This window comes from Myodes glareolus, chromosome 16 (genome assembly GCF_982192425.1).
Source record: "Myodes glareolus chromosome 16, mMyoGla1.1, whole genome shotgun sequence".
Taxonomy (NCBI): domain Eukaryota; kingdom Metazoa; phylum Chordata; class Mammalia; order Rodentia; family Cricetidae; genus Myodes; species Myodes glareolus.
The window spans coordinates 73,831,671-73,845,837 of record NC_142041.1 but is presented as its reverse complement, the minus strand read 5'-3'; the positions used below and the strand labels follow the sequence as shown (position 1 = coordinate 73,845,837).

The 14,167-nt window shown below is 37.7% G+C and overlaps 1 protein-coding gene across 1 annotated transcript in view; it reads left to right on the top strand.

Annotated features, from left to right (window-relative positions):
* Positions 1-1,601: 1,601 nt before the first annotated feature.
* Positions 1,602-14,167, top strand: part of Ca1 (carbonic anhydrase 1) — a 79,161-nt gene continuing 66,595 nt past the window's right edge. The window contains exon 1 of the mRNA XM_048420650.2: positions 1,602-1,781. The gene's annotated coding sequence lies outside the window, so the exon portion shown is untranslated. The remainder of the gene's footprint in view (positions 1,782-14,167) is intronic.

Sequence of the window (14,167 nt, the reverse complement as noted above, 5' to 3'; positions counted from 1 at the left end):
TAGAGCCTATAGTTCAAAAGCCTAGAGAAGCCAAATAAGAAGGTCAACCCAAAGAAAAACATATATAGTTCCTCCTGGAAATTGGAAACAAACAAGATCACCAGGCAAAATTTGGAGCATGGGAGTGGGGATGGGGGTGGGGATGGGGAAATGGAGACGGGGAGAGAGAAGGGAGAAGGTAAAGCCTGGGGAGGATAGAGATGGAGGAAGGGCAGATATAGGAACAGGGAAGAAGATATCTACATTAAGGAAGCCATTTTAGGGTTGGCAAGAGATTGGGTTCCAGGTGTCCATGGGGATGTCCCCAGCTAGGTCCTTGGGCAATAGAGGAGAGGGTGCCTGAACTGGCTTTGTCCCACTATCACTCTGATGTTTATCTCGAATATCACTAGAGGCCCTCATCAGAGCAACAGACTGAGCTCCTAAGGTCCAGTTGAAGAACAGAAAAAGGGAGCAGATGAGCAAGGAAGTCAGGACTGCGGAGGGTTGGTCCTCCCACTGAGACAGTGTGCCTGCTCTAATGGGAGCTCACCAAATCCAACTGGACCTGGGCTGAATGCGCATGTGATTAAACCAGTCTCTCTGAATGTGGCTGACAATGGGGACTGACTGAGAAGCCATTGATAAAGGCAATGGGACTTGTTTCTACTGCATGTACTGGCTTTTTGGGACCTTAGTCTATTTGGATGCACAGCTTCCTAGGCCTGGATGTAGGGGAGAGGGCCTTGGACTTCCCACAGAACAGGGTTTTCTGCCCTCTCTTAAGGAGGGATGGGGAGGGAGGAGGGTAAGTGGGGGAAGTGGGGGGAAATAGGAGGAGGGGAGGAAGTATAAATTTTTGAATGGAAAAAAAAAGAATGAGATGTTAGCACCTCCCTCTTAGAAAAGTCAGTCCATTTATAGCCACTGCAATGTCATATGACCAAAGAATGTCAGAATTCCAGGATTAGACATATAAACAAATTCTATAAATTAGAAAATATAAATATTATATTATGCCAGAATTTGAATAATAACTGCAGCAGCTTTGGCCTGAGAATCTGGAGGGGGGAGGGAGGAGGTGTTACTGTAATCATTAAGAGTTAATTATCCACTGCTAGGGACATGGCTGTCTCTCTGGTCTGGCTTGGAAATTTGGTTTTGGTCTAGTGTCTTTGTAGCCACAAAAGCTACTGGCCTCAGAACTGGCTGTCATATGCCTCTAGAGTCTTAAAAAGTTGGTTATGGGGTTAATGACTAACAATAAATATCAAAGATAACTCTTTATCAATGGTGAACAAACTTGAAGGAAAATGATTGTAAAAGATAACTGTTCTGTCCTGTTTTATCAATGATGACTAAAAGATAAGCAAGAGGAAGTGAAACACATGTCTAAAACCAAAAATAGTATGATGTGCTTTGGAACAACACGAATCTATCCCTGCTTACTAAATTCTGTATAAATAAACACTCAGGCTGCTGGTCAGTCGGGCTGTAAGAATCTCCCCGTCACTGTGCCTCACTTCTTCTGGACACTTTACGACACTTTACGTCCTCTCGGGACCTGTCAGTTGCTGAGGTTGGGACCTGTCAGTTGCTGAGGTTGGCTTCCAGAAGAGCCGCGTCCTCGCGTCTCTTCTCTTACTGTGATGAAACATTCAGACAAACAGCAACGTAAAGGAGAAAGGGCTTCTTCGGCTCACAACTCCAGGCAACAGTCCATCCTTTAGGGAAATCAGGCAGGAATGTGACATCTCCAGCCGAGAACATAACTATTCTGCAGTGTTTGAATGGAACATTCTGTAAGTCCGTATAATGTTTCTCTGTTTAGTGTTCATTGGGATAACCTACCACTGGTGAAAATGAGATGCTGAGGAAGTCCTCTGCTGTTGTCTTCCTGGAACGATTAGTCTGTGTCTTTACATTCAGTGGTGTTTGTGCCCTTAAGCTAGGTGTGCTGATATGCCCTTCATCCCATGAAATGATCTTCTTTTTCAACTAATTTTAGCTTAAGGTTTATTTTTTTGGTATTTGCTTGGAATGCCTTTTTTGTTTCTGTAGACAGAGTCTTTGTAGATTATGTAGCCCAGTGTGCTGGGTAATTTTATGCCAGCTTGATACAAGCTAAAGTATTCTGAGATGAGGGACTATCAAAGAAAAAAAAGTTTCCATAGGGTCTGGCTGTAAGACATTTTCTTAATAGTGATAAATGAGGAGTACCACATCATTGTGGATGGTAATATCCCTGAGCTGGTGGTCCTGGGTTCTATAAGAAAGCAGGCTGAGCAAATCACAGGGGAAGCAAGCCAGTAAGCAACCCTGCCGTGACCTCTGTATCAGCTCCTACCTCCAGGTTCCTTCCTTGTTTGAGTTCCTGTCCTGACTTCCTTCTGTGGTGAACAAAGCTGTGGAAGTGTAAGCCAAATGAATCCTTTCCTCTCTAAGTTTCTTTTGTCATGGTGTTTCATCAGAATAGAAACCCTAACAAAGACAGTTTCAAAAACTAAAACAGAGTCCCCACAAAATATTGAAGAGTTATGAAAGTAGAAAAGAGGATAGGAGAAGCAGAGGTGGGAGGGCAATTAGGAGGTGCACACAATAATCATAATGCATATTCTACTTGTATGAAATTATCAAAGAACAAGCTCAATAATTTTTTAACCCACAGGCTAGTCCATTAAGATTTAACTTGAAATATAACTTGGTTACAATTTCTCCCTTCCAAAATTTAGTCAGAACCCAGTGAAGGGCCAACAGAAAGTCAACACCTTTTTTAAGATCTTCAGGCTTTGGAAGAAGGGCTTGATGTAGAAGTGTACCCCATAGGCTCATGTGTTTGAACATATGGTCCCCAGTGGGTGGCACTCTTTGGAGAGATGATGGAACATTTTAGAAATGGAGGAAGTACACCACAGGAGGTAAACTTTGAGAGATGATAGTCCTGTCCCAAATCCCATGCTTTCTCTCTCTACTTCATATTTTTGGTTGAGGAAGGGATCTCTCAGGTTTCTTCTCTGGCTGCCTGTTATTGTGTCTTTCTCTCCACAATGGACGCATTCTCCACAATGGCTCCTCTGGAACCATAGACAAAATGAACTCTTTCCTCTATAAGTTACTCTTGGTCACAGTGTTCTATCACAGCAACAGAAAAGGAACCAGTAAATCCTGTCTGAACTATTCACCTCTAAGAGTCTCATCTGGTTTTGAGTCAGGGTCTCACTTTGTAGCCCAGGCCCAGGCCATCATCAAACTTGATTTAATCCTGCTAACTCCTGACATTATGCCCAAGAACTTCCACCTCCATTTTACATAACTTTTAAACAATTCTCTTGCTATCAAATGTGGTAGATTGTATTCAGGTTTGGTTTTGGTATTTATTATTCTACTGGCTATTATACAGATAATATATAAAAATGTTTAGTACAGTGTTTTTCATATGGTGCTCTAGCTATTAATATAGAGTATATATATATGTACTATATGTGACTTTAGTGTTTAAGTAATAATAAATATTATTCAGTGTTAATAAAATAATGCAGAAAAGTACACTGAAAGCAAGCATTACCCCACTCCCCCCACATAAATACAAATACTTGACAAAAATGTATAAACACGTGAATATAGCATAAATGTCATATGTTATACATAATATGTATTTACTTTAATAATATACTATGGAGCCCTTTCTTTGCTTTCGTTATCTATTTTGTTTTTGAAACATTTTCTCATCTTGTAAACTTGTCTGGCCTGGAACTTACCATGTAGAGCAAGGTGGTTTTGAACTTTCAGAAACCCATCTATCTACCTCTGTCCCCTAACTGCCCACATTCTTGGCCTCATTATCTGTTTTAATGACTACATAGTATTCTATTTTGTACACAATTAACTAGGCTAATTTCTTATTCATAAACATATTTTTTTGAATTTATAAAATTAAACATATAATTCTTTTTGCTGCTACTCCTTAAAAACTTTTTTAGCCTTCTTCTATTGTAGTAAGAACAATTAATCCTAAATCTCCTCTTGAAAAAACTTCAAAACTACAGTTGGCTGTAGATATAATGTAGTAAAGATAGGTTTCTAGAACTTTCTAACCTTGCTTATGTGAAACTGCACACTCATTGATTACTTATCCCCTCCTTTGGTCCCTGACAACTAACTTTTTTGATCATATGAAACTGGCTATTTTCCATATGGCATGCAAGTGGAATCACTGGTATTTTTTTTTCAACCATGGCTTCTTAAAACTCCACGGTTGTCATGAAAACTATTGCCGAAATCCAAATGACTAGTGTTGCTGAGATGTAGAGTAACCCGAGCCCTCATGCACTGTTGGTGGGGACATAAAGTGGTGTCATTGTACATACAGAAAATAGCACAGCAGTTCTTGAAGTCTAAAAAGAGAAAGACCAGATGATAGACCAGCAAATGCACTTCTAGATATTCCTACAAAAGAACTGCAATCAGGGCTGTGGAGACAGCTCAACCAATGGAGTGATTGCCCCACCGTGAGTTCAAGCCCCAGAACCTACCTAAAAGTCAGGCACAGTGGCATGTGTTTGTCACTGTCTCCTGGGAAGGTGGAGACCTGTAGATCCCCAGGGTTCTCTGGAAACCAGCCTGATGGAGACAGTGAGGTCCCAGACAAATGAAAGACTCTATCAAAAAGCAAGGTGGATGGCATCAGATGACCCTGAGGTTGACCTCTGTCCTTCACACCACACACACAAGAATGGAATTCAAGATCTTAAAGAGATACCACATTCTCGTGTTCAACATATTCACAAAAGCCAAGTAAGGGAAATAAACCCAGTGTCTGTCAGCAAATGAATAAATAAAGAAAATGTGAAATATAAAAAAAAATATCCAAACTAGCAAAATCAGAAGTGAAAAGGGAAACATAATAACAGACATGGAGGAAATGCAGAGAGTCATAAGGTCATATTTCAAAAACCTGTATGACGTGGGATTCCCCTCTGTATGCTGTGAATACAATTGGTTAATAAAGGACTGCTTTAGACCTATAGCAGGGCATATAACAGAGCTAGGTGGCAAAAAGTAAACTGACTGCTGGGAGAAAGGAAGAGGAGTTAGAGAAAAGTCATGTAGCCCTGCCGGACACCAATGCTGAAGCTTTGCCCATAAGCTGCAGCCTTGTGATGATACATAGGTTACTAAAAATGGTTAAATTAAGATGTAAGAGTGAGCCAATAAGAAGATAATGGCCCAAGGAGTGATTTAAATAATACAGTTTCTGTGTGATTTTTATCGGTTCCAAGTGGCCAGGAAATGAACAAGCAGCCTCCTATAATAAATTGGTGCCAATGTGGCAAACTAAAATCCACTTAAAAACCTGAGAGAACTTCAAAATAAACTCCAGACACAAAATATAAAGTTTAACTAGCTTCTTGCTGTTTCCTGGTGGCGTGCTGCAGCTCCTTTAACAGAGGTTTTCCTAACTCAGCAGTAGAAAAAAAAGCCGTGCCAGTGCAAACTTTGGCTCTTTCAGGAGACCAAACATTTGAATGGGGTTTATGAGCAACATGCTATGGCTTGCTTGTTGGCAACATAGACTGGCTGTGGCTGTGCACCGAGAGATGGGGCATTGTGCATGGCTTTCAGAGGCAGCAAGCAGCTCTAGCATGCTGGACTGGGTGGGTCAAACAGGCAGTGCCATATTTCTCCTAGCAATGGCACAGCTTAAAGTTTTAAGAAGTGCTTCTGGATAGTAAAAAATTACAAATACACAACAGGAGAAATTCAGACATAAAAGACTTCTAAATGGATCACAGTGTTGGATAAATGTACGTAGGCTTGGGAGAGAGAAGAAAAAGAGTGCAAAGAGTTCTTAAGGGAAGTAAATGGTCTATTTAAAAAAGGAAGTGAAGTTCATAAAGAGACAGAGTACAGATAGTAATAGTTTAAAATAAGTAAAAAAGAATAAGCCAGGTAAAGATGAAATGTACACAGAGTCTAGATTATGTATACTATGTGTTTTCTTTGAATTTTTTAACTACAGAGAGACATTTGATTCTAGGGGTTGCTAAGCTAAGCCACCATATATACTTTAAAAGTATCTTGTCTTCAAAATTGGGTCTAAGAATATGTTGCTTTGAAAAAGAGGTTCTTCTTTTGTTTCCAAAGAGGATGAGAACCTGTGGATTGCTTCCAGATTAATATTGTTTGATGGACCCAGATCCCCTGAAAGGTTGCCTTGAACATCCCTCAAAAAGTTACTTAACCCAATAAACAGCAGGAAGAAGTTTGTACAAAATTATGTCCATATTTCCAAATACTGTCTATAAATGTTTGTTTACATTTAAAGGGGGATATGCTTTAGAGATTTGCATTGGTGTAGATTTTAGTTTATAAAACAAATTATGGTCAATTTTGTTATATGTATATTTCTGTTTTTGATTAAGGTATTTTGTTTGTGGAACTCATTTAAAAATAAAATACATATTAAAATATAGCTTAATAGGTAATCATTTATAATAGTCAATCTTGTAGTTATGTTAGTTAGATTTCCTAGATGGACAGATATGTATATCAGATGGATAGACATTATTCAAACATTTCAAAGACTATAAAATATAGCTTTTAAAATGTTTTAAAAACTTAACTTTTCATAACAGTGAGATAAATCAGTTCCTGACAGTACCAAACTACTTTTAGAGGATGATGGGCATCAAAAATAATCCTTATGGAGTTTATTAGCCATTTGGACAAGAAACTGCTCTTGCCTGGTCTTCTTGATGGTGTGCTATGTGAACTGGACATGCAGGACCTACAGAGAAATGACTGCTAAACTTGCCTGATGGTGAGACGATCATTCAGGGTTTCTGCTTCATGAAAGAGTCTGCCAGACATTCTGCTGGATACAGAAAAAAAGTGACTAACAAACTGCCAATATAGGCAAAACTGCCTTTATTTTTTTTCATTGCTTCAATTTTTTTCTAATAATTTTTTTATTACTTTATAAATAATACCATTCAAAATTTCCACTTCCTTCCACTTCCCTTCTGCTCCCCAATCACCCTTTTCCCTCCCTCTCCAGTCCTAAGAGAGTGCAGGGTACCCTGCCCTGTGGGAGGTCCAAGGCCCTCCCTACTCCATCCAGGCTTAGGAAGGTATGCATCCAAATAGAGTAGCATTCCAATTGTAGAGACAAGTTCCACTGCCATTATCACTGGCTTCTCAGTCTGCCTCAATTGTGAGCCACATTCAGAGGGTTCAGTTTGAGCCACAGGGATGTCCCCAGCTAGGATCCTAGGCAGTGGAAGAGAGGGTGCCTGACCTGGCCTTGTCCCATAGTCAGAATGATGACTATCTTGAATATCACCGTAGAACCTTCATCTTACTACAGATGGAGATAGATACAGAGACCCACATGGGAGCAGTGGACTGAGCTCCCTAGGTCCAGTTAAAGAGTGGAAGGAGGGCGAATATGAGCAAGGAAGTCAGGACCATGAGGGGTTGGCCTACCCACTGAGACAGTGTTCCTGAGCTCACCCAATTCAGCTGGACTGGGACTGAATAAAACTGTCTTTAAAATTTCCTGCTTCATGGAAAAGTCTGCTGGGTACTATGGGCCTATAGGCTAAAGATGGTTATTCCAACGCTACAAAAAACCTTGAGTAACTGTCCAGGTAGTAAGATGTCTGTCATTTCTAGAGTTTTGAAAGTTGCTTACAATAAACTTCCTGCTTATTTATTAGAATAATATTATATCCTTCTGGAGTCTTTGATAGAGTTAAAAAATAGATAGGTATTATTATAGTTTTTCTTAGTTATAATAAAAGATAAAGTAGATATAAATATTATAACTACAATTCTTGCTTGATGCCTGTTTTGTTAGATATAATTTTATTATGTTAAAGTTAAAACCTTCTTTTTTATTTAAACCAAAAAAGGGAGGTAATATGGGATTCCCCTCTGTATGCTGTGAATACCATTGGTTAATAAAGGACTGCTTTCGACCTATAGAAGGGCAAAATAGAGATAGGCAGGTAAAACTAAGCTAAATGCTGGGAGAAAGGAGGAGGAGTTAGAGAAAGTCCATGTAGCTCTGCCAGACACAGACACTAAACTTTGCTGGTAAGCCACAGCCTCATGGCGATACACAAATTATTAAAAATGGGTTAAATTAAGATGAAAGAGTTAGTCAATAAAACTAATGGGCCAAGCAGTGATTTAAATAATACAGTTTCTGTGTGATTATTTTGGTTTCAGGTGGCTGGGAAACAAACAAGCAGCCTCCTCAAACACCTGTTCTCCACAAAATTAGAAAACTTAAAGAAAATGGACAACTTTCTGAATAAATATCATTTACCAAAATTAAATTAGGTAGAGATAAGCAAATTAAAAAATTAATAAATAAAATAAAAACTGCTAAATAAATATAAACAGTCATTAAAATTCTCCAAACCAAAAAAATTCCAGGGCCAGATGATTTCAGCACAGAATTCTACAAGATTTTCAAAGAAGAACTAGTACCAATACTCCTCAAATTGTTCCACACAATTGAAACAGAAGGAACTCTTTTTATGAGGCTACAATTACCCTGATACAAACCATATCAAGACATTAATAAGAAAAAGAATTACAGAACAATCTTCATGAACATTGATGCAAAAATACCAAATGAAATACTGGCAACCCGAATCCAAGAACACATCAGAAAAATTATCCACCATGATCAAGTTGGCTTGATCCCAGAGAGGCTGAGGTAGTTCAACATATGAAAATCTGTCCATTTAATCCACCGTACAAACAAACTGAAAAAAAAAAATCACATGATTATCTCATTAGATGCTGAAAAAACGTTCAACAAAATACAGCATTTCTTCATGATAAAGGTCTTGGAGAGATCAGGGATACAAGAAACATACCTAAACGTAGTAAAGGCAATATACAGCAAGCCAACAGCAAATGTCAAAGGAAATGGAGAGAAACTCAAAGCAATTCCACTGAAATCAGGAACAAGACAAGGTTGCTACTTTCTGAATATCTATTCAATATTGTAAGAGAAGTCCTACCTCAAGCAATAAGATAGCAAAAGGAGATCAAGGAGATACAAATCGGAAAAGAAGTCAAACCCTCAGTATTAGCTGATGTAATGATAGTTTACATAAATGACCCCCAAAATTCTACCAATGAACTTCTACAACTCATAAACACCTTCAGTAATATAGAAGGATACAAGATTAACTAAAAAAAATAGTAGCCCTCTTTTACACAGGTAATAAATGGGCTGAGAAAGAAATCAGAGAAACATCATCCTTTACAATAGCCACAAATAACATAAAATATCTTGACGTAACTCTAAACAAACAAGTGGAAGACCTATATGACAAGAACTTTAAATCTTTAAAGAAAGAAATTGAAGAAGATACCAGAAAATGGAAAAATCTCTCATGCTCTTGGGTGGGTAGAATTAATGTAGTAAAAATGGCAATCTTACCAAAAGCAATCTGCAGGTTCACTGCAATGCCGATCAAAATCCCACAAAAATTCTTCACAGACCTCGAAAAAACAATATTCAACTTCATATGCAAAACAAAACCCCCAGTATAACCCAAACAATCCTGTACAATAAAGGAACATCTGGAGGCATCACCATCCCTGACTTTAAACTCTACTATAGATCTACAGTATTTTAAACGCCTGATATTGGCATAAAAACAGACAGGAGGACCGATAAAACAGAATCAAATATTAATTCACACAGCTATGGCACCTAATTTTTGACAAAGAAGCAAAAAAAATATAAAATGAAAAAAGCATATTTAACAAATGGTGTTGGCATAACAGGACATCATTATGTAGAAGAATGAAAATAGATCCGCATCTATCGCCATGTGCAAAACTGAACTCCAGATGGATCTAAGACCTCAACATAAAACCAACTACACTGAACCTCATAGAAAAGAAAATGGGAAGTACATGGGAAAATGGGAATACATGGCCCAGGAGACCACTTTCTAAATATAACCTCAGTAGCACAGACACTGAGAGAAACAATGAATAAGTGGGACCTCCTGAAACTGACATGTTTCTGTAAAGGAAAGGTCACGGTCAACAAAACAATACAGCAGCCTACAGAATGGGAAAAGATTTTCATCAACCCCACATCGGATAGCGGGCTGATCTCCAAAATATACAAAGAACTCAAGAAATTGCTTATCAAAAGAACAAATAATCCAATAAAAAATGGGGTACACATCTAAACAGAGAATTCTCAACAGAGGAATCTAATATGGCTGAAAGACACTTAAGGAAATGCTCAATATCCTTAACCATCAGTGAAATGCAAATCAAAACAACTCTGAGATTCCATCTCATGGCTGTAAGAAAGGCAAAGATCAAAAACACTGATAACATCTTATGCTGGAGAGGATGTGGGGTAAAGGGAACTCTCCTCCATTGATGGTGCGAGTGCATATTGGTACAGCCCCTTTTAATATCAGCATGGTGATTTCTCAGAAAATTAGGAAACAACCTTTCTCAAGACACAGCAATCCCACTTTTGGGTATATACCCAAAGGGTGCTCAATCATGCCCCAAAGACATATGCTCAACTATGTTCATAGCAGCATTGTTTGTCATAGCCAGAACCTGGAAACAACCTAAATGTCCCTCGACAGAAGACTGAATAAGGAAAATGTTGTATGTGGAGTACTACACAGCAGAAAAAAATAATAACATCTTGAAGTTTGCAGGCAAATGGATCTAAAAAACATCATACTGATAAAGATAACCCAGACCCAGAAAGACAAATATCATATGTACTCACTCATTAGTGGCTTTTAGACATAAAGCAAATAAAAAAAATAGCCTACAGGTCACAATCCCAGAGAACCTAGACAAAGAGGACCCTAAGAGAGACATGCATAGATCTAATCTACATGGGATGTAGAAAAGACAAGATCTTCTGAGTAAATTGGGAGCATGGGGTTCATGAGAGAGGGTAAAAGGGGAGGGAAACAGAAGGGAAGGGAATGGAGAAAAATATAAAGCACAATAAAAACAGAAATGATAAATTGTTCAAATAGAAAAAAGAAATATCCAAGTCTTATTATACATCAAACCAAGGAAAGGTTACAATGCCTCCATTCTATTTTCATGATTATAGTAAATTAAATGAGAAATGTGGCTTTCTCTATTGTTAAATAGAATTAGTTGAGCTTTTTTCCTCTGATTCTTTTAAATTTTATATTTTAATTCTCTGTGTGTCTCTGTCTCCCCACCCCGTGTGTGTGTGCACCTGCATGCACACATAAGTATATGCATGTATGTTCAGTTTCCCTTGGAGGCCAAAAAATAATGTCAAATGCCATGGGTCTGGTATTCCATCCAAGTGCAAGTAGTTGTGATGGGTCCCAGAAACTGATTCTCAGATTCTCTGAGAAAACAACAAGCACCTACTGAGCCATCTCATCTCTCCAGCCTCATTTCTATGTTTCTTTGTAGTGTGGAGATCAGTCTAGAACCTAATGCATGCTTTGTACTATTCAGTTAAGAAAATATCACCTTTATATTACATGGGAAGTATAAATTCTATTTAAATTCAATGAATGAAGTCCATTTGAACATAAATTTTCACATGTGCTCACTTAACCATGTATAAATACATATTTACATTTTATTTTGTGTCTAAAAGTGCTATGAAATTGTTGCAATGTGTTATATTATCTCATAACCTAAGTGTTTGTTTACATTATTAATTGTATTCCATGTGTCTAACTTTTTCATAAAGATACTTTGAGAATATGTTCAAGAAAAGAACAATGGCTTCTTGGAAATAAAGCTGGCATATGAAAAGTAATCACAAGGCGAGTTCTCAGCTTCTTGTTAGAGAGCTCCAACTTCTCCTGCACCTTCAAAAAGCAAAGTTTTCCAGTGGAAATGCGTGTGACTGTATAACTGAGCTGACTTATGATGATGTAATGAGTGTCTCAGTAACCATGCTGAGATGGGCTACATTCAAGATAATATTTCTAAAAATTTCACATGCACAGAAAACTTAATGAAAATTGGTTCCTGAAATTTCCCATCTAGTTTCTATATTGTTTTCTAATTCACCTTTTAAAAATATACTTCACTTATGGTGTTTTTATCTTGAGAATTTTTAAAAATATATTTCTAACAAATATGTTTTCATCACTTCTGCCTTTATCTTTCCTCCCTCTCATCCCTTCCATTACCAGTTTCACTCTCCTATCATTAGCCTTCTTTTCTTTGACTATATATATGTATACATATGTATACAATATGCACAAATATCTAAATTCAACCTTCTGAGCCCATTTTTATTGTCTGTGTGTATACGGTTTCAGGGCTGACCACCTTATATTTGATAACTAAGTAGGAAGCTTATCCGTGGGAGAGACTAATTTTCCCTCTTTTAGGACTCATTCTGTGGTCCTAAAATTTTCAAACTTTTCTTCTTATTACCTGTAGGTTTTGAATCTGTAGGGAAGTCTTCTTAAGTTTAGATAACAAAAGAATTTATACATTTTAAGTGCCTTTCCTTCCCTCCTTCTTTCCCCCTCCTCCTCCTCGTTCTCTTCCTCCTCCTCCTTCTTCTTCCTCCCCCACCTCCTCTTCCTTCTTCTTCTTCTTCTTCTTCTTCTTCTTCTTCTTCTTCTTCTTCTTCTTCTTCTTCTTCTTCTTCTTCTTCTTCTTCTTCTTCTTCTTCTTCTTCTTCTGTTAATACTAGCTAGGTGTTGCGTTCTTTTGGAAAGACAATTAAAAAATTAAAAGACATGAAAGCTGCTCAGAGCAAAGTGAAAGTACAGTCTATTGACAAGTATTATAACTTCTGATGTGAAAAGGGGGTCCCAGAGCTGAACAGTGCTGACACCAAAGGCTTTTTTTGGGCTTACATTCCCTCACAGGTGACTCCCTCTATTCACCTCTTTTTAGTGTAAGGACTGGGTCTGTTGCTTCTTTTGCTGGACACAGAAAGTACTGCTGATAGGGTTCCACAGCTTGGTGCACAAGCAGGGAAGCATTGACAATAGGGTTTTCTGGGTCTGCACTGTACTGAAACAAGACTGACTGCTTGAGATGCTGATTGGTTGGAGTTTGAATGGGCCACCAACCTCACCAATCTCCTTATTGTGAGGGTTAATGAAGAAGCAAGAAAATTGCTACAGGTGAGAGGAAATGACTTACTCTTGCATATAATAGGCACTTGTTGCTGTGGACAAAATACATGAAAGGGATTCTCTCATCCTAGTAGCCCACCAATTTCCTTCCTCTCTTTCTTCCTTCCTCCATTTCTTTTCCACATTCCCTCCCTCTATTACTCTCTTCTTACTTCAGTCTCTCCCTCTCTTCTCCTCACTTTCTTCTTTTCTTCAGTTCTTTCTTTCTAAATATCTGTGTCACTGAATACATTTTTTATAAAAAGAATGAGTTGCTGATCTGACTTTATCTTTTCTTAAATGGTATTTGTCCTCCAGGCAATTTAAAGCCCAGCTTTTAAAATGTCACTCTTATTAGTAGCAACCCCTCCCCCATGTGTTTGCATCTGTTTCGTGACAGGCAGTTGTGTTTCTCTGGGTGATGCACTTGTTTGTTAATGATACCACTGCTAGCCCCGTGGCTTTCTAGGTATTTATATTACCTTTCACTTCCTGTAGCCTATGGAGTATTTTGATTCATCATTCTCTATTCTCCTGTGCATAATATTATCTTACTGAAATTGCATTATGTTTATGAATTAATCTAGAGAGAACTTATATCATTCTAAGGAATCATCTCATTAAAATTTGTTCAAGTATCATTATGTCCCCCTCATATTTCATAATTTCAAGTTTATTTCCATGCATATTGTCTTACTTTGCTATTTAAAGGGAGTACTAAGTATCATTATATATGTTAACTGCCTATTTTTGTTTCCTTCTTAATTCTTCATATTAAGGTGTGCCTTATATTCATTTTATTTTGTTTTATAATTTAATAATTTATTTCTTGAAATCAATGTATTTATATAATTTTTCTAGGTTATACTAAAGCATATTTTTCTTTTATTCATTTTTTAATTAAAATAAAGGATTTTTTTACATAATACCTTCTGTTTACGGTTTCCCCTCCCTTCCCTTCTCTCATATCTACTCTATTTCCCTATTCTTCCAATATTACACCTTCTTCCTCTTTCAAGAAAACATACAGTCAAGTA